At 44.2% G+C, this 19,520-nt stretch overlaps 1 protein-coding gene across 1 annotated transcript in view; it reads left to right on the forward strand.

Annotated features, from left to right (window-relative positions):
- LOC144504127 (low-density lipoprotein receptor-related protein 1-like) overlaps positions 1-19,520 on the forward strand; it is a 1,391,705-nt gene that overhangs the window by 1,226,377 nt on the left and 145,808 nt on the right. The gene's annotated exons all lie outside the window — the stretch shown is intronic.

A 19,520-nucleotide genomic window follows, 5' to 3' on the forward strand; every position in this document is an offset into this window, starting at 1 on the left:
AATCCTATTATGTGGCACTTCAGTCTTTTGCAAGTCAATATACACCACATCAACCATATTACCCTCATTGACCCTCTTTGTTACCACATCAAAAAACTCAATCAACTTAATTAAACTTAATTTGCCTTTAACAAATCTATGTTGTCTTGAATTAAGTCACGCACATTGTTCCAGTAACTGTTCATTTTGATTTGATTTGATTTGATTTATTATTGTCACATGTATTAGTACACAGTGAAAATATTGTTTCTTGTGCACTATACAGACAAGGCAAACCGTACATAGAGAAAAGAGAGAGTGCAGAATGTAGTGTTACAGTCATAGCTAGGGTGTTGAGAAAGATCAACTTAATATGAGGTAGGTCCATTCAAAAGTCCGATGGCAGCAGGGAAGAAGCTATTCTTGAGTACGTGTCCTCAGACATTTTCCCAACAGAAGAAATTGGAAGAGAGCATGCCCGGGGTGCTTGGGATCCTTGATTATGTCCACGATTATCATTTCCCACCACTGAGGTTAAACAGACTGGCCTGTCGGAGTTGGGTTTAACTTTACATTCTTTAGTGAGCAAGTGTGTAACGTTTACAGTTTTCCAGTCCTCTCGTTTCACCCTCATATCTCAGATCAGTGCCTCTCAATTGCAGCCTTTACTTCCCTTGAGCATCCTTGGATGAATCTCAACTGGTCCAGGTAACCAATCAACTTAGCCACTTATCAACAAGTAAAGCCAGCTTTTCTAATACCTCCTTTATCAATTTTTAGCCCATCTAGTATCTTAACTATCTACTCTCTTACTCTGACTTTGTCAGCATCTCTTTTGGTAAACAGGGATGCAAAATATTCATTTAGTACCTCAGCCATGCCACCTGCTTCCATGGGTTGGTTTCCTTTCTGGTGCATAATTAGCCCCACTACTCCTCTCACTACCCTTTGATGATTGATAGCCTGTAGAAGACTTTTGAATTTCATTTTATGATTGCTGCCAATCACTTCTCATGCTTTCTCTTTGCTCCTTTTATTAACTTTTTCACTTCACCCTTTTCTGTTTTGTCTATTCTCCATCTCTTTTGTTATCCTTTTATCTGGTTTTGTTTGTCCTACCTTTCCCACTTGTACACTCAATTGCACTGATACCATCCCCGTTTTAAAAACAGCTCATGTTTGATTGCAGTTTTATCTGTGAATCATTCATTCCAATTTACTCAGGTCAGATCTGTTCTCAACCCATTGAAATCGGCCATTCTCCAAATAAGTGTTTTTACTCCAGACCGCTCCTTGTCCTTTTCCAATGCGTTATGATTAAATGTAATGACACTAAGATCATTGCCCCTAAGTGTTCCCCTCACTTGATCCTTTTGACCAATCTCATTCCCTTGAACTTTCCCCTTCCTTTTTGGACCAGAAATGTACTGACCAAAACACAATGGACACATTAGAGAAACTCTTCCCCCTTTACACTTTACTATCTCAGTCTATAATACAAGTTCCACATGATCACAGCTCTGTAGTTCTTGCTCTTGGTAAGAAGTCTCACAACACCAGGTTAAAGTCCAACAGGTTTATTTGGTAGCAAATACCATAAGCTTTCGGAGCACTGCTCCTTCGTCAGATTTCCACTCCATCTGACGAAGGAGCAGTGCTCCGAAAGCTTATGGTATTTGCTACCAAATAAACCTATTGGACTTTAACCTGGTGTTGTGAGACTTCTTACCGTGTTCACCCCAGTCCAACGCCGGCACCTCCACATCGTTCTTGCTCTTCTCAGTAATTTCCCCACAGATTTGGTGCTCTGTATTTTTCCCACTAGTTGCTGGTCTTTATAACACGCCCAGTAATATAAAGGCACCTCTATTGTTTCTTAACTCCAACCAAATAGATTATGTTCTTAATCCTCCAAGACATCCCCTCTCTCCAGCACTGATCTCCTTAATTAAGACTGCAATCCATCCTCCTTTCTTTCCTGTCCTATCTTTCCTGAAGACTTTGTACCCAGGAATAATTAGTATCCAGTTCTACCCTTTGTAAGTCAGAATTCCATTTTCACCATGATATCATATTCCCATGTGTCTGCTGCAACTTGCAACTCACTCATCTTATTTACCAGGCTTCATGTATTTACACACATGCACTGTAAATCTAATCAAGAATTTCCTGTATTCTCTCGTTTCTGACCCACCTATACCATTTCTTACTCTAGAGCTATCTATCGCTTCCAATTCTTTGGGCCTACTTACTTTCTAATGCTACATCCTAATTTTCATCCCCCGGCAACTGCCCACCAGCACTAGCAAACTATGAGAACAGAGAGCTTGGGGCCTTGAGAGCTGAAGGCCAGGTCTCCTTTAATGGAGTATAGCCCAAGGGCACATGCAAAAGGTGTCCGCAACTCTGTGGTGTAGTTTAAATGAGTGTCAAAGCCCAATACCAAGCGTGCCTCAACTTGTCATTTCCCTTGTTGTGTTATTGTAATGATATAATACCTTGGACTTACTTACTGTACAAGACACAGGGCACTAATTGCTCTTAAGAGATTGGATAAATGCATTGTGCATTCACTTACTAAGACTAGGTACATGAGAACAGTTATACAGTGGTATAAATCAGAATTTATGCTGTGGGATAAATCAGCATCAGAGCTGTGTGCGCGTGTGTGCTCTGCGCGAAGCAAAAGTGAAACTAAGACTGTATCACATGATATACTTTCCTTCAAGTAATGTCATGCTGAATTTCCTTAATTTGATTTGATTTATTAGTGTCACATGTATTCGTATACAATGAAAAGTACAGATTCTTGAGCTATACAGACAAAGCATACCGTACAGAGAGAAGGAAAGGAGAGGATGCAGAATATAGTGTTACAGTCACAGCTAGGGTTAATCATGCATTGTTAGAGAGTTTAAATTACTTAGAATAGAGTTTTAGAAACATTGAATGAGAGTAAAAGATAGAATTAGAGGGTATGCTGAGCACAACTTGCAAGAAGTCGCCTCACTCTGCCACCATCTAAAGGCGGGTCATAATATCCCTTTATTTTAAAGGTACTTTTTCCCTTTGAAAGAAGTACAACTACAATACATGTTCGTGATTGTTTACCATTGCATAAGTGCAGAGAACTGATTAATCTGAATCTTTAAAGTGTAACGGTAATCTGCTGCTGTGCCCAGAAATTGTGATGGCAGGTCATGACGCATTTCCTTTCTAGTGACATCTCTTAAAGGCAGATTACAGTAACCCCCAATTTCAAATTGACAGAAGGAGTTAAATTATCTGCTATGATACCTGAGATGAACAAATAGGCTCAAGCTGTAGTGTTTAAAATTAAAAATTATCCACCCTTCAAGTACAGTCCCATCTTGAATGTTGATTGAGTGTAGAGGAGCTGCAAATCAGGCAGGGATCTGGATAAACAGACTCCTAACCTTTCCCAGGACAATCTGAACAGTATATCGGATGGAATGTCTGAACATCCCGAACAAGGTAATAGATATCAATGTAGTAGTGCTGGGGCTATGCCCCGCCATGTCCAGGAGTTTCTTGGATCCCAATTAGTTATGCTTGTTGTAATCAGCATGCTGGGAAGAAAGTAAAGTATCATCTTAAGAGAGGTGGTTTGGGGGTGACATTGGAGTCTTGGTCAGGATTGTGGCTTACTGCTCCAATGAAGAGCAGCTATCTTGTTTGGCCAGAGCATCAGCTTGGACCACAGAGGTCCAGGACACTTCCTTCTCTAGTCTAGCTGCATGCAATATATTCAGTGCCTCCAAGATGTGCATTTAAATTGAGTGATTTTCCATTGAGTCCAGGTACTTCTGCCATGATAGAGGGGACTTGTTGGCATTTCCTGACAGGGCTGTTGATCTGTGCCTTTTTGTGTTGTGTATCTTCCTGATGATCACACAAGACACACACCAAATTGTTCTCTCTGTGCAAAAGGCAGGAAATATCTCACTGATATACATATATGTTTTAATGATATTAGCAGGGATGACTCAAGGCTTGAGGAAAAGAGATGGGTTGTAAGGAGCATCTTAAAGGAACAGAGGTGGAGAGGCTGAGATGCTTAGGAAGAGAGCTTAGGGCCTAGAGGCCTGAAAGCATGGCCTCCACTGGAGTGAAGATCCTGCAGACATGCAAGAGATCTCTGCGATACTTTATTTGAGGATCAAGGCCCCATTCTGAGTGTGTCTTGGACCTATGCATTCCAATGCAGGGATTATTTCCTCTTTGAACGGGCTGACTCTGTCCAGTTTTTGTGTGATACTTCCATAAATAAATTTTACACTCTTCGAGGAGCAATCAAAACTCTTACTGATCCTATGGAATCAACATTTCGTTGTTTGAGACTAGAATGATCCCTCCGAAACATTATTTAGAATTCTGATGATTTTTAATGAATTCCATGGAGCCTTTTTTACCAGCTTTGACTTTAATTATATCTGTTATTGACTGTCCAATGAACATAATTAACATAATCGGAATGGCAATTATTTCAAATAGTTCTATTCTTTAAGTCAATAGTGCATTTGCAAATCACCATAATTAGTCTTTAGTTCGTCAGCGTCTCAGGATATTTGCTTGACTTGATTGTGAATTCCATGCGAAAAGATTTTAAGATGAGCAACAAATAAATGAAGATATCTTCTTGCTTTGTATCTAAAAAGAGGTAGCTAAGGAAGTCCAGTTTCCTCTTGTGCAATCTTCAAGTGGCTATCCTATTTGTAAACTTCACAGCAATTTCATTTCAGAATTAGATAAATATCTCAATTTTTGTAGCCTCAATATTACACATGTATTTGAACTGTAATCATCCTGAGTTGTGTGCTGTGAAAGTACAGAAATCTAGGATTTAGGGGGTAGAATTTCCCCTTCAGGTAATTGGTGATCTAGGGAAAAAAATGTGATCAAAATTGCATTCATTTTCCGATTTTTGCTCAAGTATTCATCCAAATTCATTTGAGTGTCACTTTCTGTGAAACAGTGCAATATGGCAGTCTTAAAATTTCTTCTTTTGCTTCAATATATTAAGGAATATATCTTAAAGAATTAATTTTGAGACCATTGCTCTTCCTAATATTTGTTAATGATCCAGACCTTGGTGTGCAGAGCACAATTTCAAAATTTGTGAATGGTATAAAATTTAGAAGCATTTTGATCTGTGAGGAAGGTAGTGGAGAGCTTCAACAAAGATATAGGGCGGGATTTTATAGCCTTGATTGAGTGAGACTCAATGCAGATTTCTGTTGTCGGACCCTCGCCCGCTCCGATTCCATGGTGGAAGAGGTGGTAGAATTACGGTGATAGACAAGTTGATGGAATAAGCAAACAAATGGCAAATTAAATTCAAGATGTGGAGATGCCGGCGTTGGACTGAGGTATACACAGTAAGAGTTTTAACAACACCAGGTTAAAGTCCAACAGGTTTATTTGGTAGCAAATGCCATTAGCTTTCGGAGCGCTGCCCCATCGTCAGATGGAGTGGATATCTCTCCACTCCATCTGACGAAGGGGCAGCGCTCCGAAAGCTAATGGCATTTGCTACCAAATAAACCTGTTGAAATGAAATTCAATGCAGAGCAGTGTGAAGTGATTCATTTTGGTAGGAGGAACGCAGAAAGACATAAAAAAATAAAGGTTATAAAGGGTACAAATCTAAAGGGGGTACTGGAGCAGAGGGACCTGGGTGTGTATAAATAAATCATTGATAGTGACAGGACAGGGTTGAGAGAAAGGTTAACAAAGCATATCGCAACCTGAGAGGCTGTATGCTTTATTAATAAGGGCACAGAGTAAGGTTGCAATAAACTTGTATAGAACACTGTTTGGTCCTCAAGTGGAGTATTGAGTCCAGTGTTGCACAGTACATTTTAGGAAAGATGTAAAGGTATTAGAGAGTGCAGAAAATATTCAGAAGACTGATCCCAGGAATGAAGAATTTCTGTTATGTGGATTGATTGGAGAAGTTGGGGTTGTTTTCCCTGCAGAAGAAAAGTTTGAGAGGAAGTTTGATAGAAATATTCAAAATTATGAGGGGTCTGGACAGGGTATATAGGGAAAAACAGTCCCCATTGGTGGAAGGATTGATAGCAAGAGGGCACAGATAAGTAATTGGAAAAATAAGCTACTGTGACATGAGGAAAGACTTTTCATGCAGTGAGTGCGCTGCCTGATAATGTGGTGGAGGCAGATTCGATAAATGCACTCAAGAGGGAATTGGATTATTTTCTGAAAAGGAGGAATGTTCAGGGTTATGAGGAGAAGGTGGGGCAGTGGCACTAAGTAAATTGCTCTTACGGAGAACTGGCCAATGTCCTCCTTCTGTGCTTTACTGACTACGTGATTCTTGTTTCTTCCATCACTGTATTTCAGTATATCCTTCGGTGCATATACAGGAGGGTGATGTCCTGGGAGTCCTAAATATTGTTTCTGGATTCTATGAAGTCTCATAAGATTAGGTCAAAAATGGGCAAATAAACCGATTGCCTTCCCTGAGGTGATGGATCATTGCTCCTACATGTTGGATACCACGAGGAAGAAGCACTGAGGAGTAAAAGGGGCACATATTGTACTTTAGACAGGGGACTTTGATGCCCATTATCAAGAGTAGTGCAGTGGCAATGTGACTAACTAAACTGGCTGAGTCCTAAAGGATGTATCTACCAGACTGGGCTGGCAGCAGGTGGTGAGAGAACCATCAAGCGAGATAACCTATTTGACCTGTCGATGACAGTATAGGTAGGAGTGGGCACACACTGTCCTTGTGGAGACAAAGTCATGTTGCACCCACAGTACCACTATGCTCGCTGGGATAGATTAAGAACCTACCGAGCAGCTCAGAACTGGGTATTCATGATGCATTGAGGACCCTCAGCAGCAGCAGAAATATATTCCATCATAATCTGTAACTTCATGGCCTGTGTGTCCCTTGCTTTATCATTACCATCAAACCAGATGGTCAATCCTGGTTCGGTGAGGAGCATTGTAGATTATGCCAAGAGCAGAACCCAGCATACCTAAAAATAATTTGTCAACCTGTTGAAGCTACTACATAAGAAGACAAGAACCAGGAGCAGGAGTAGACCGTTTGGCCCTTTGTGCCTGCTCTGCCATTTAATGCAATCATGGTTGAATTTGGGCTTCCACTCAATTGCCCGCCTGCTTCCCATATCCCTTAATTCCCTGAAAAACCAAAAATCTCTCTATTCTAGCCTTAAACATATTTAGTGATGGCGTATCCATAACTCTAAGTAGCAAAAGAATGGAATATATTGTTGACAATCTCTTCCTGACACTTAATGCCCAGGGAGACCTCACCATCTGTATCCTGCGGGTTACCATTCAGCAGAAGCTCCACGAGGCTACAGAAGCAGATCAGAATCTAACCATCCTGTCCTGAGTGACTCCTTCTGACATCCACCAGCCCCCCACAAATCATTTCCAGCATTGACAAAACGCAAGTCAGAAGTGTGATGGACACTCTCCATTTGCCCGAATGAATGCAGCTCCAGCAATATGCAAATAGCTTGACAACATCCAAGATAAAGCAGCCCGTTTGATTGGCAGCCCATTCAACCTTACCATTTACAAAATGCCCTGCAGCAACTTGCCTCGGCTTCCTCACCACGATTTCCCAACTTCTACCGCCTGGCAGGAGAAAGGCAGGTAGTGTTTTGAAACACCACTGCTCCAAGACACATGCCATCCTCACTTGGAAATATTTAACTGTTCCTTCAGTGTTGCCTGGTCAAAATCCTAGAATTCCCTCCCTAACAGCACTGTAAGATTTTCTTCGCCATCTGAACTGCAGCAGTTCAGGAAGGAGTTTCACCATCAGTTTTTAATGCTAGTGTGAATAAATTTTGACTTTGTTAGTGACGTCCATATCCTGTGATATAAACAAAATGACAATGAGAAACAACCGAACGTTGATTTTTTAAAAATACAAATGCATTTATTAGTATCACTGACATACAGCAGGAAGAGAAAATATTTCAAAGCTTTCAATAAGTGTCTGTCAGTTCCCTTGCAGCTAATAAAGGAAAACTTTCAGTTTCAGCAGCTTCCTCTAACAAATGGATGCACATACGTGTCTGGGGTCGCGGACGCGGTTGAGCTGATGTCCGGGTCCATGTGTTGGGGTCCTCAGGATCAATGACAGGTCAGGGTCTTCCTTTGGAGGTCGGAGGATCTCTAGGTCTGTAGGCACATTTAAACGAGCAGTGGTAGTGATTTTTAGGCAATGGGAGTTGAGTTTAAGGAGTGTGGGGCGACTGTAGAAGGGGAGGAGTGGGGGGAGTGCATGGGGCCTGCAGGAGGTCACAGTTCTCCAGGTCAGAGGGGTTGGGGGTTGGTGGGGTGGAGACTCCAGCTCCAAACTTGCTGATTTGGCCATCGGGTTTGGTGGAAGCTGGGGGGAGGGTAGAAGACCACACTCCCAGGGATGCAGGTCTCGACAGTGGAGACCGGCAGAGTGAAGGCCTCCACTTCCATGGCATTTTCCTGAGCTGTGGGGGCTGAGGGAGTGCCAGCTGGAGTCTGGAGAGTGAAGGCTGCGGCTCCGGTGGTGATTGAGACAGTCAGCATGGCTTTGTGAGTGGAAAATCATGTCTCACAAATTTAATTGAGTTTTTTGAAGGGGTAACCAAGAAGGTAGATGAGGGCAGTGCAGTTGATGTTGTCTACATGGACTTTAGCAAGGCCTTTGACAAGGTACCGCATGGTAGGTTGTTGCATAAAGTTAAATCTCATGGGATCCAGGGTGAGGTATCTAAATGGATACAAAATTGGCTTCTTGACAGAAGCCAGAGGGTGGTTGTAGAGAGTTGTTTTTCAAACTGGAGGCCTGTGACCAGCGGTGTGCCTCAGGGATCAGTGCTGGGCCCACTATTATTTGTCATTTATATTAATGATTTGGATGAGAATATAAGGGGTATGGTTAGTAAGTTTGCAGATGACACCAAGATTGGTGGCATAGTGGACAGTGAAGAAAGTTACCTCCAATTGCAACGGGATATTGATCAATTGAGCCAGTGGGCTGACGAATGGCAGATGGAATTTAATTTAGACAAATGCAAGGTGATGCATTTTGGTAGATTGAACCAGGGCAGGACTTACTCAGTTAATGGTAGGGCATTGGGGAGAGTTACAGAACAAAGAGATCTCGGGGTACATGTTCATAGCTCCTTGAAAGTGGAGTCACAGGTGGACAGAGTGGTGAAGAAGGCATTCGGCATGCTTGGTTTCATCGGTCAGAACATTGAATACAGGAGTTGGGACATCTTGTTGAAGTTGTACAAGACATTGGTAAGGCCACACTTGGAATACTGTGTGCAAATCTGGTCACCTTGTTATAGAAAGGATATTATTAAACTAGAAAGAGTGCAGAAAAGATTTACTAGGATCCTACCAGGAATTGATGGATTGAGTTATAAGGAGAGGCTTTTTTCTCTGGAGTGTAGGAGGCTGAGGGGTGACCTTATAGAGGTCTATAAAATAATGAGGGGCACAGACAAGGTAGATAGTCAATATCTTTTCCCAAAGGTAGGGGAGTCTAAAACTAGAAGGCATAGTTTTAAGGTGAGAGGGGAGAGATACAAAAGAGTCCAGAGGGGCAATTCTTTTCACACAGAGGGTGGTGAGTGTCTGGAACAAGCTGCCAGAGGTAGTAGTAGAGGCGGGTACAATTTTATCTTTTAAAAAGCATTTACACAGTTACATGGGTACCATGGGTATAGAGGGATTTGAGCCAAATGCGGGCAATTGGGATTAGTTTAGGGGTTTTAAAAAAGAAAGGAAGGCATTGACAAGTTGGGCCGAAGGGCCTGTTTCCATGCTGTAAACCTCTATGACTCTATGACTGATCAGTATTTAAAAACTCTGCGACTAGCTTGAACGAGTACATCACTATAGTAACTGACTTCATTAGTAAGTGTGTAGAAGACTGTGTGCCAAAGAAGCCGGCAACCATGGAAGAATAGGGATATCCACTGCCTGCTGAAGTCCAGGTCTGAGGCGTTCAAGTCAGGCGATCCTGACCGATACAGGAAAGCCAGATATGATCCAAGGAGATCCATCAAAGATACCAAAAGACAGCACTGGATCAAGCGAGAATCCCAGGCTAGCCACACGGACTCACGCTGATTATGGCATGTTCTGCAAGACAAAACAGGCTACAAGACAGAGGCATGTAAAATCGCTGGCTCCAACACACGTCTCCCTGATAAGCTCAATGTATTCGATGCCCATTTTGAGCAAGAAGTCAGCGAAAGCATGCCCTCCATCCCGGAAGCCTCGGACAAACCTGTAACCAAGGTCACCATTGCCAATGTCGGAGCAGCCATCTCAAAGTCACCCCACAGAAAGCGACTGGCCCAGATAGGGTACCCAGACGAGCACTCAGGTCCTACGCAGACCAGTTGGCGGGGGTAGTCGCAGACACCTTCAACCTCTCTTTAGACCAATCCGAGGTCCTTACCTGCTTCAAGAAGGCAACCATCATCCCGGTACCAAAGAAAAGCCAGGCAGCATGCTTGAATGACTATCGTCCAGCGCCCTGACATCCATCATTAAGAAATGCTTCGAAATGGCACAATCAATTCCAGCCTCCCAGACTGCCTGGATCCACTACAGTTCGTCTATCGCCACAACAGGTCCACAGCAGACGCCATCTCCCTGGAACACCTAGATAACAAAGACACCTATGCCAGACTCCTGTTCATAGACTGCAGCTCAGCCTTCAACACCATTATTCCTACGAGACTCAACTCCAAACGTCGTGGCCTGGGGCTTGGCTCCTCCCTCTGCAATTAAATCCAAGACTTCCTAACCCATAGACCACAGTCATAGAATCGTAGAATCCCTGCAGTGCAGACCACAATCCCACTCAGGCCCTATCACCATAACCTCATACATATACCCTAGCTAATCCTTCTGACCCTAAGGGGCATGGCCAATCCACCGAACCTGCATATCTTTGGACTGTGGGAGGAAACCGGAGCACCCAGAGGAAACCCACGCAGACACAGGGAGAATGTGCAAACTCCGCACAAACAGTGACCCAAGGCCGGAATTGAACCCGGGTCCTTGGCGCTGTGAGGCAGCAGTGGCAATCACCGTGCCACCATGCCACCATCATCAGTAAGGATAGGCAACAACACCTGCTCCACGATCATCCTCAACACTGGTGCTCCACAAGGCTGTGTCCTCAATGCCTTACTATACTCCTTATACACCTCTTACTGTGTGGCCAAATTCCCCTCCAACCCGATTTTCAAGTTTGCTGATGACGCCACTGTACTGGATCGGATTTCAAACAATGACATGACACACTAGAACATAGAACATAGAACATTACAGCACAGAACAGGCCCTTCGGCCCACGATGTTGTGCCGACCTTCATCTGAAACCAAGATCAAGCTATCCCACTCCCTACCATCCTGGTGTGCTCCATGTGCCTATCCAATAACGGCTTAAATGTTCCTAAAGTGTCTGACTCCACTATCACTGCAGGCAGTCCATTCCACACCCCAACCACTCTCTGCGTGAAGAACCTACCTCTGGTATCCTTCCTATATCTCCCACCATGAACCCTATAGTTATGCCCCCTTGTAATAGCTCCATCCACCCGAGGAAATAGTCTTTGAACGTTCACTCGATCTATCCCCTTCATCATTTTATAAACCTCTATTAAGTCTCCCCTCAATCTCCTCCGCTCCAGAGAGAACAGCCCCAGCTCCCTCAACCTTTCCTCATAAGACCGACACTCCAAACCAGGCAGCATCCTGGTAAATCTCCTCTGCACTCTTTCCAGCGCTTCCACATCCTTCTTATAGTGAGGTGACCAGAACTGCACGCAATATTCCAAATGCGGTCTCACCAAGGTCCTGTACAGTTGCAGCATAACCCCACGGCTCTTAAACTCCAACCCCCGTTAATAAAAGCTAACACACTATATGCCTTCTTCACAGCTCTATCCACTTGAGTGGCAACCTTTAGAGATCTGTGGATATGGACCCCAAGATCTCTCTGTTCCTCCACAGTCTTCAGAACCCTACCTTTGACCCTGTAATCCACATTTAAATTAGTCCTACCAAAATGAATCACCTCACATTTATCAGGGTTAAACTCCATTTGCCATTTTTCAGCCCAGCTTTGCATCCTATCTGTGTCTCTTTGCAGCCTACAACAGCCCTCCACCTCATCCACTACTCCACCAACCTTGGTGTCATCAGCAAATTTACTGATCCACCCTTCAGCCCCCTCCTCTAAGTCATTAATAAAAATCACAAAGAGCAGAGGACCAAGCACCGATCCCTGCGGCACTCCGCTAGCAACCTGCCTCCAGTCCGAAAATTTTCCATCCACCACCACCCTCTGTCTTCGATCAGATAGCCAGTTACCTATCCAATCGGCCAACTTTCCTTCTATCCCACACCTCCTTACTTTCATCATAAGCCGACCATGGGGGACCTTATCAAACGCCTTACTAAAATCCATGTATATGACATCAACCGCCCTACCTTCATCAACACACCTAGTTACCTCCTCAAAAATTCTATCAAATTTGTGAGGCACGATTTGCCCTTCACAAATCCGTGCTGACTATCCCGGATTAATCCGCATCTTTCTAAATGGTCGTAAATCCCATCCCTAAGGACCTTTTCCATCAATTTACCAACCACCGAAGTCAGACTAACCGGTCTATAATTACCAGGGTCATTTCTATTCCCTTTCTTAAACAGAGGAACAACATTTGCCACTCTCCAGTCCTCTGGCACCATCCCCGTGGACAGCGAGGACCCAAAGATCAAAGCCAAAGGCTCTGCAATCTCATCCCTCGCCTCCCAAAGAATCCTAGGATACATTTCATCAGGCCCAGGGGACTTATCGACCTTCAGTTTATTCAAAACTGCCAAGACATCCTCCCTCCGAACATCTATTTCCTCCAGCCTATTAGCCTGTAACACCTTCTCTTCCTGAAAACCATGGCCCCTCTCCTTGGTGAACACTGAAGAAAAGTATTCATTCATCACCTCGCCTATCTCTACTGATTCCATACACAAGTTCCCACCACTGTCCTTGACCGGCCCTAACCTCACCCTGGTCATTCTTTTATTCCTCACATAAGAGTAAAAAGCCTTGGGGTTTTCCTTGATCCGACCCGCCAAGGACTTCTCATGTCCCCTCCTAGCTCTCCTCAGCCCCTTTTTCAGCTCATTCCTTGCTAACTTGTAACCCTCAATCGAGCCATCTGAACCTTGTTTCCTCATCCCTACATAAGCTTCCCTCTTCCTTTTCACAAGACATTCCACCTCTTTTGTGAACCACGGTTCCCTCACTCGGCCATTTCCTCCCTGCCTGACAGGGACATACCTATCAAGGACACCCAGTATTTGTTCCTTGAAAAAGTTCCACTTTTCATCAGTGCCTTTCCCTGACAGTTTCTGTTCCCATCTTATGCCCCCTAATTCTTGCCTAATCGCATCATAATTACCTCTCCCCCAATTGTAAGCCTTGCCCTGCCGTCCGGCCCTATCCCTCTCCATTGCAATAACAAAAGACACCGAATTGTGGTCACTATCTCCAAAGTTCTCTCCCACAACCAAATCTAACACTTGGCCCGGTTCATTTCCCAGTACCAAATCCAATGTGGCCTCACCCCTTGTCGGCCTATCCACATATTGTGTCAGGAAACCCTCCTGCACACACTGCACAAAAAGTGCCCCATCCAAACTATTCGACCTACAAAGGTTCCAATCAATATTTGGAAAGTTAAAGTCCCCCATGACAACTACCCTGTGACCCCCACACATATCCATAATCTGCTTTGCAATTTCTTCCTCCACATCTCTATTACTATTTGGGGGCCTATAGTAAACTCCTAGCAACGTGACCGCTCCTTTCCTGTTTCTAACTGCAGCCCATATTACCTCAGTGTGCATATCCCCCTCAAAGTGCTTTTCCGCAGCCGTTAAACTATCCTTGATTAACAATGCTACTCCTCCACCTCTTTTACCAGCTTCCCTACACTTACTGAAACATCTATACCCCGGAACGTCCAACAACCATTCCTGTCCTTGTTCTACCCACGTCTCCGTAATGGCCACAACATCGTAGTCCCAAGTAGCAATCCACGCCCCAAGTTCATCCACCTTGTTCCGGATGCTCCTTGCATTGAAGTAGACACACTTCAACCCATCTTCCTGTCTACCGGTACCCACCCTTGACCTTGATACCTTCCCCAATATCTCACCACCCTCAACACTGACTTCCGGACTACAACTCCTTTTCCCACTCCCCTGACAAATTAGTTTAAATCCCCCTGAAGAGCCGTAGCAAATTTCCCTCCCAGGATATTGGTGCCCCTCTGGTTCAGGTGCACCCCGTCCTGTTTGTAGAGGTCCCACCTTCCCCAGAACGTGTTCCAATTATCCACGTATCTGAAACCCTCCCTCCTGCACCATCCCTGCAACCACATGTTTAAGTGCACTCTCTCCCTGTTCCTCAACTCGCTATCACGTGGCACCGGTAGCATACCAGAGATGACCACATGTTTTGTCTTTGCTCTCAGCTTCCAGCCCAGCTCCCGAAATTCCTGTTTTAAATCCCCGTCCCTTCTCTTACCTATGTCGTTGGTACCAATGTGTACCACGACTTGTGACTGTTTCCCCTCCCCTTAAGAATCCGGAAAACACGGTCCGAGACGTCACGGACCCTGCCATCCGCTAGGCAACAAACCATCCTCGAGTCTCTTTTGCTGCCACAGAACCTCCTATCTATCCCTCTAACTAACGAGTCCCCAATAACTATTGCCCTCCCGCTCTCCTCCTTTCCCTCCTGAGCCACAGGGACGGACTCAGTGCCGGAGATCCTCTCACTGCGGCTCACCACTGGTATGTCGTCCCCCTCAACCGTATCCAAAGCGGAATACTTATTGCTAAGGGGAACGACCACAGGGGATCCCTGCACCGACTGCTTCTTCCCAGCCCCTCTCACCGTCACCCATCTATTTTCATTCCTCGGAGTAACTGTATCCCTGAAGCTTCTGTCTATGGCCATCTCTGCATCCCTAATGATCCTAAGTTCCTCCAACTCCAGCTCCAGTTCCCTTACACGGTTTTGGAGGAGCTGCAGATGGATGCACTTCTCACAGGTATAATCAGCAGGGACACTGACGTCGTCCCTCACCTCGAACATAGTGCAAGAGGAACATTGCACTGCCTTCACACCCATCCCCTCTAGATACCTTGCCAGTACCAGGTAGAAACAGCAAAAAATGAATTAACTCACCCCTGCTCGCCCAAGCCCTGTGAGCCAAAGCCCTACAGCTTTCACTCTGCCTCCTGCTCACTACACTGCCCGCTAACGACGCTGCCCGCTCAAAAGTGCGGCCTACTTTTAAACCCTCCAAAAACCTTCCCAGACTCCTGCTGGGCCCACTTCCTGTTTTAAAAAAAACCTCCGATTTTTTTACACAAATTTAACTTAAAATAAATAAATAAATGTAGTGAACAAACCAACTGCCTTCTCCTCAGCCTGGTCCTGTGGAACAATGAGATAGAGTATCTGGTGAACTAGTGTGATGACAAGAATCTCTCTCTCAATGTCAGCAATGCAAAGGAGATAGCATTTGTTGCCCATCCCTAATGGCCCTTGAGAAAGTGTGGTGAGCCACCTTCTTGAAATGATGCAGTCCATGTGGTGTTGTGCTGTTAGGGAGAGATTCCAGGATTTACCTGCAGGAGAGTAGGAGATATCAGAGGGCAAGGCACCTGGAGTCCATTCGACCATCTTTCAAGTGATCATTTACACTATAATATTCTCAGTGGTCTAGGAGTAATTCATGGCTTGTGGAAGAACAATTTTTAAATAATTTGCGTTGAAAAGCACATATTTATGTTGGATGTTTAATTATGGGGCTTAACCAGTGAGGATACTGGCATATTTCTACAGCTGAAGGTTTCACAGCGCATTATCTGTCAGCAGTCTTTGTGCATATACATAATTTCTGTTGTGTTTGGTGAGTTCTGTCTATCTTGACCTTGCTGGCATTTATGAGCTGTCATTTGAAGAAGCCCTTAGAGTACGTGTCAGTATCTAAGCTTGGAACCCATTGAATTTTGTTGATTACCTTTTAAAATATGATCATCTCTCACATTATACATTATAATCTGATTTTAAAAAGTCGCTTCTGCTTTAAGTGAAGACATAGGCTATTTCTGTAACTTGCTACATTGTGTAGATTATAATATGTGGTTCAGGATGGTACACATGGAATTTGGAAAAGAAATGCCCAAAATCTAAAATATTTCTACATGAACAAACACAAGAGTGTGTTTTGCATGCTTATATATAAACTGGTTTTACATTTCTGTTCCAATTAATGTTCATTTATACTCTTGCGCTGTAGTTTGGTTAAAGTGTTCAGAATAAATAGATCAGTAGCACTGCAATTTTGCTTGCCTTCGAATTCCACACAGCAAACATTTTGAGGGAATCCATTTTCCTGACCTTTTGTGATGTTGAACACTGAGCTGCACCTGGTCTTTCTATGAATATCATACACCATATTTTGTGAAATAGCAGACAGAGAGAATCAGCGAGCTTTAATGCGGGATTCAGATCTTGGTCAAATTGACCAGACATGCTCATTAAAAGCCTTTTTCACATTGGAAATTGGTTTGGGGGTGACCCTCTGGGGGGGGGGGGGGGAAAGAAACAATAACTTACCCTTGGATATTGTACATGTGTGGAGTAAGAAATGCCAATCATTTATGGCAGTCATTAACGTATAACGATTAAATGTGCATGTACTGGACTTCATCTAACAACTTCCCTCCAGCTTACACTAATGCCGTCACCCAATTAAAATGAATTGTTCACATCGCAATAAATTTGTCATGTAATTAGCATTGTTAACTCACTGCCTGTTTCACACAGTCACAGTAAGCTTTTTAATGGCATTACAAGCAAGCTGTGCTTTTTCGGAAGTGTGAGTGCAAAACCAGTCACAGACATTTCAGAATTATCTTGCGGAGAAATGCCTCACATTTCTCCTGACCTGCTTCTGCTCGTTTGCATAAACGCAGCACCTACATTGTGAAGAGCAATGTCATTCCTGCCAGTGCCCGTGATCATTAGAGGATTGGTGTTACACGTTCGGACTGCCAAAAATCCGTTTACATCTAATTGCTGCATTTTAAAAGACAATTGCGGCCAAGAACATGCACCTCAGTCTCATGGCAACAGTTTGCACTCATCGGATAATCTCATCACTTGCATTACGAAACAAAGCTGCTCTCCTGCATTCTGACCCCGCAAGAACTCTGCCCTCGACTGTGAGCTGTTGTTTTTTGCAAAAGGATGTATTAAAGGTTCTTATTAATCTACTTATTCGGAAAATAACACAATTATATTCACTCCACTTCAGCTGCAGTTTTTCATTTTCATCAAGACACAAGTTAATCAAAAAAAACTAATGAGTTCTGTCACCTTATTGGGACTCTGTGGTCTTTCTTGTGCTGTGCACCAGGAATGCATTGTAAAATGTAGGCATTTCATTGGAAAGATGTTGGCATTAAAATGAGAAAGAGCAACGTTCAGCCACTAAGAATCAAGTTACTCTCTGATTATCAGTGACATGGAATTAATTCTCCACTATGATTCTGTGCACCAGTTAATAAATAATGCATCAGAAATGCAGTTCAACTTCCAGAGCTTTGAGTTCATAAATGCCAGTCAGACAGCACAATGAAGCATTCCTGTTTGCTTACTGAAATGTGCGGTCCTTGCGAAACAGCTTTGTGCTGCAAAGCATGTCGAGCATGGGGATATCTCCTGAAGAACTCATTCATAACAAACAGGCAACACAGTTGTGTAAAGCAATCAGTCCTTGGCAATCAAAGTAGAAGCTTTGCTGAATTTCATATGAAAACCAAGCTGTAGATTCATAGAATCCCTACAGGGCAGAAGGAGGCCATTGGACCCATCGAGTCAGTACGGACCACAATCCTACCCAGGACCTATCCCCGTAATCCCATGTATTTACCCTGCTAATCTCCCTGACACTAGGGTCAATTTAACATGCCCAATCAACCTAACCCACGCATCTTTGGACTGTGTGAGGAAACCAGAGCACCTGGAGGAAACCCACGCAGACACGGGGAGAATGTGCAAACTCCACACAGACAGTTACCTGAGGCCGGAATTGAACCTGGGTCCCTGGCGCTGTGAGGCAGCAGTGCTAACCACTGTGCCATTGTGCCGCCCCTTTAGTCAATTGCTTATTTAGTCAATTTTAATGCGACTATCTCAAAATTTTACTGAAACAGAAGTAAGTGTTGCAACAGTTGAATTTTGTTTCTTCAGGCCTTTATTATTGCAATGATCTATTATCAGATGAATGACTCTAAATCAAACATACATTTGTATAAATGTGAGTAGAACCGAATCACAACAGGATTACCTTAGAGAAGATGTGAAGGGTGGGCAGCACAGCAGCACAGTGGTTAGCACTGCTGCCTCACAGCGCCAGGGACCTGAGTTCAATTCCCATCTTGGGTTACTGTCTGTGTGGAGTCTGCACGTTCTCCCTGTGTCTGCATGGGCTTTCTCTGGATGCTCCTGTTTCCTTCCACTGTCTGAAAGACGTGCTGATTAGATGCATTGACCATGCTAAATTCTCCCTCAGTGTCCCCGAGCAGGAGTGTGGTGACGAGGGGATTTTCACAGTAATTTCACTGCAGTGTTAATGTAAGCCTACGGAATAAGGTGGCCGTTGTCTGTGAAGTGCGCCAAAAAGGTGGATTTTAATTTATATCTGAAATCAGCACTGGCTGCAGTTACCAATCCTCACCTGAACAATATCTGACAGATAAGACCGAGAAGTAAAATCAAGAGTAAAATTTAACAGTCGCACTTGTGAGACTGGGAACCCCCCCGCCGCAGCCATTTCTGGGCTGCTGTCAGGGTTCCTGGCACCCGCAGAGGCAGTTTCCCTCCAGAAATGTTTCCTGTGGGTTGAATGTCCCAACTCTGCAAACTGCCAGGTAATCAGGGACCAGCAGCTCTCCAGAACTGACAGCAGCACTGGGAGTGGTGGCCTCTGTCAATACTGTAGTCGGCCTGAGGCTGAAGATCCCCAGAACTCAGGAAGGCCCCAGCAAGGGTGCTGGAGACAGAAAGTGGGCGACTGTAAAGAGCAGGGATTTCTGCTGATTAATCTCCTTGCTATCAACAGGTCCCTCCTTTGGACACAGAGTACCCAAGATGGAGGGACCCAATCCACCTGATGCAAGCATGCCAGATAGGGCTCACCTAGCAATTTTCCCACATGGCGTAGCCCCCACCCATCCCTGGTTGACCCTGTACCCAATAGAGGGATCCACCAATAGCAGTGGAAGGATCTGCGAGAAGCCATTTTGCTTTTTCCATCAACACTCCATCTTCCCCCTTGCCAGGGCCTCCTCGAGTTCCGAGACTTAGGCCACGATCAGTTAATATGTCAATTGACCTTCTGGTAGGTGGG

Source organism: Mustelus asterias, chromosome 14 (assembly GCF_964213995.1).
Source record: "Mustelus asterias chromosome 14, sMusAst1.hap1.1, whole genome shotgun sequence".
Classification (NCBI taxonomy): Eukaryota; Metazoa; Chordata; class Chondrichthyes; order Carcharhiniformes; family Triakidae; genus Mustelus; species Mustelus asterias.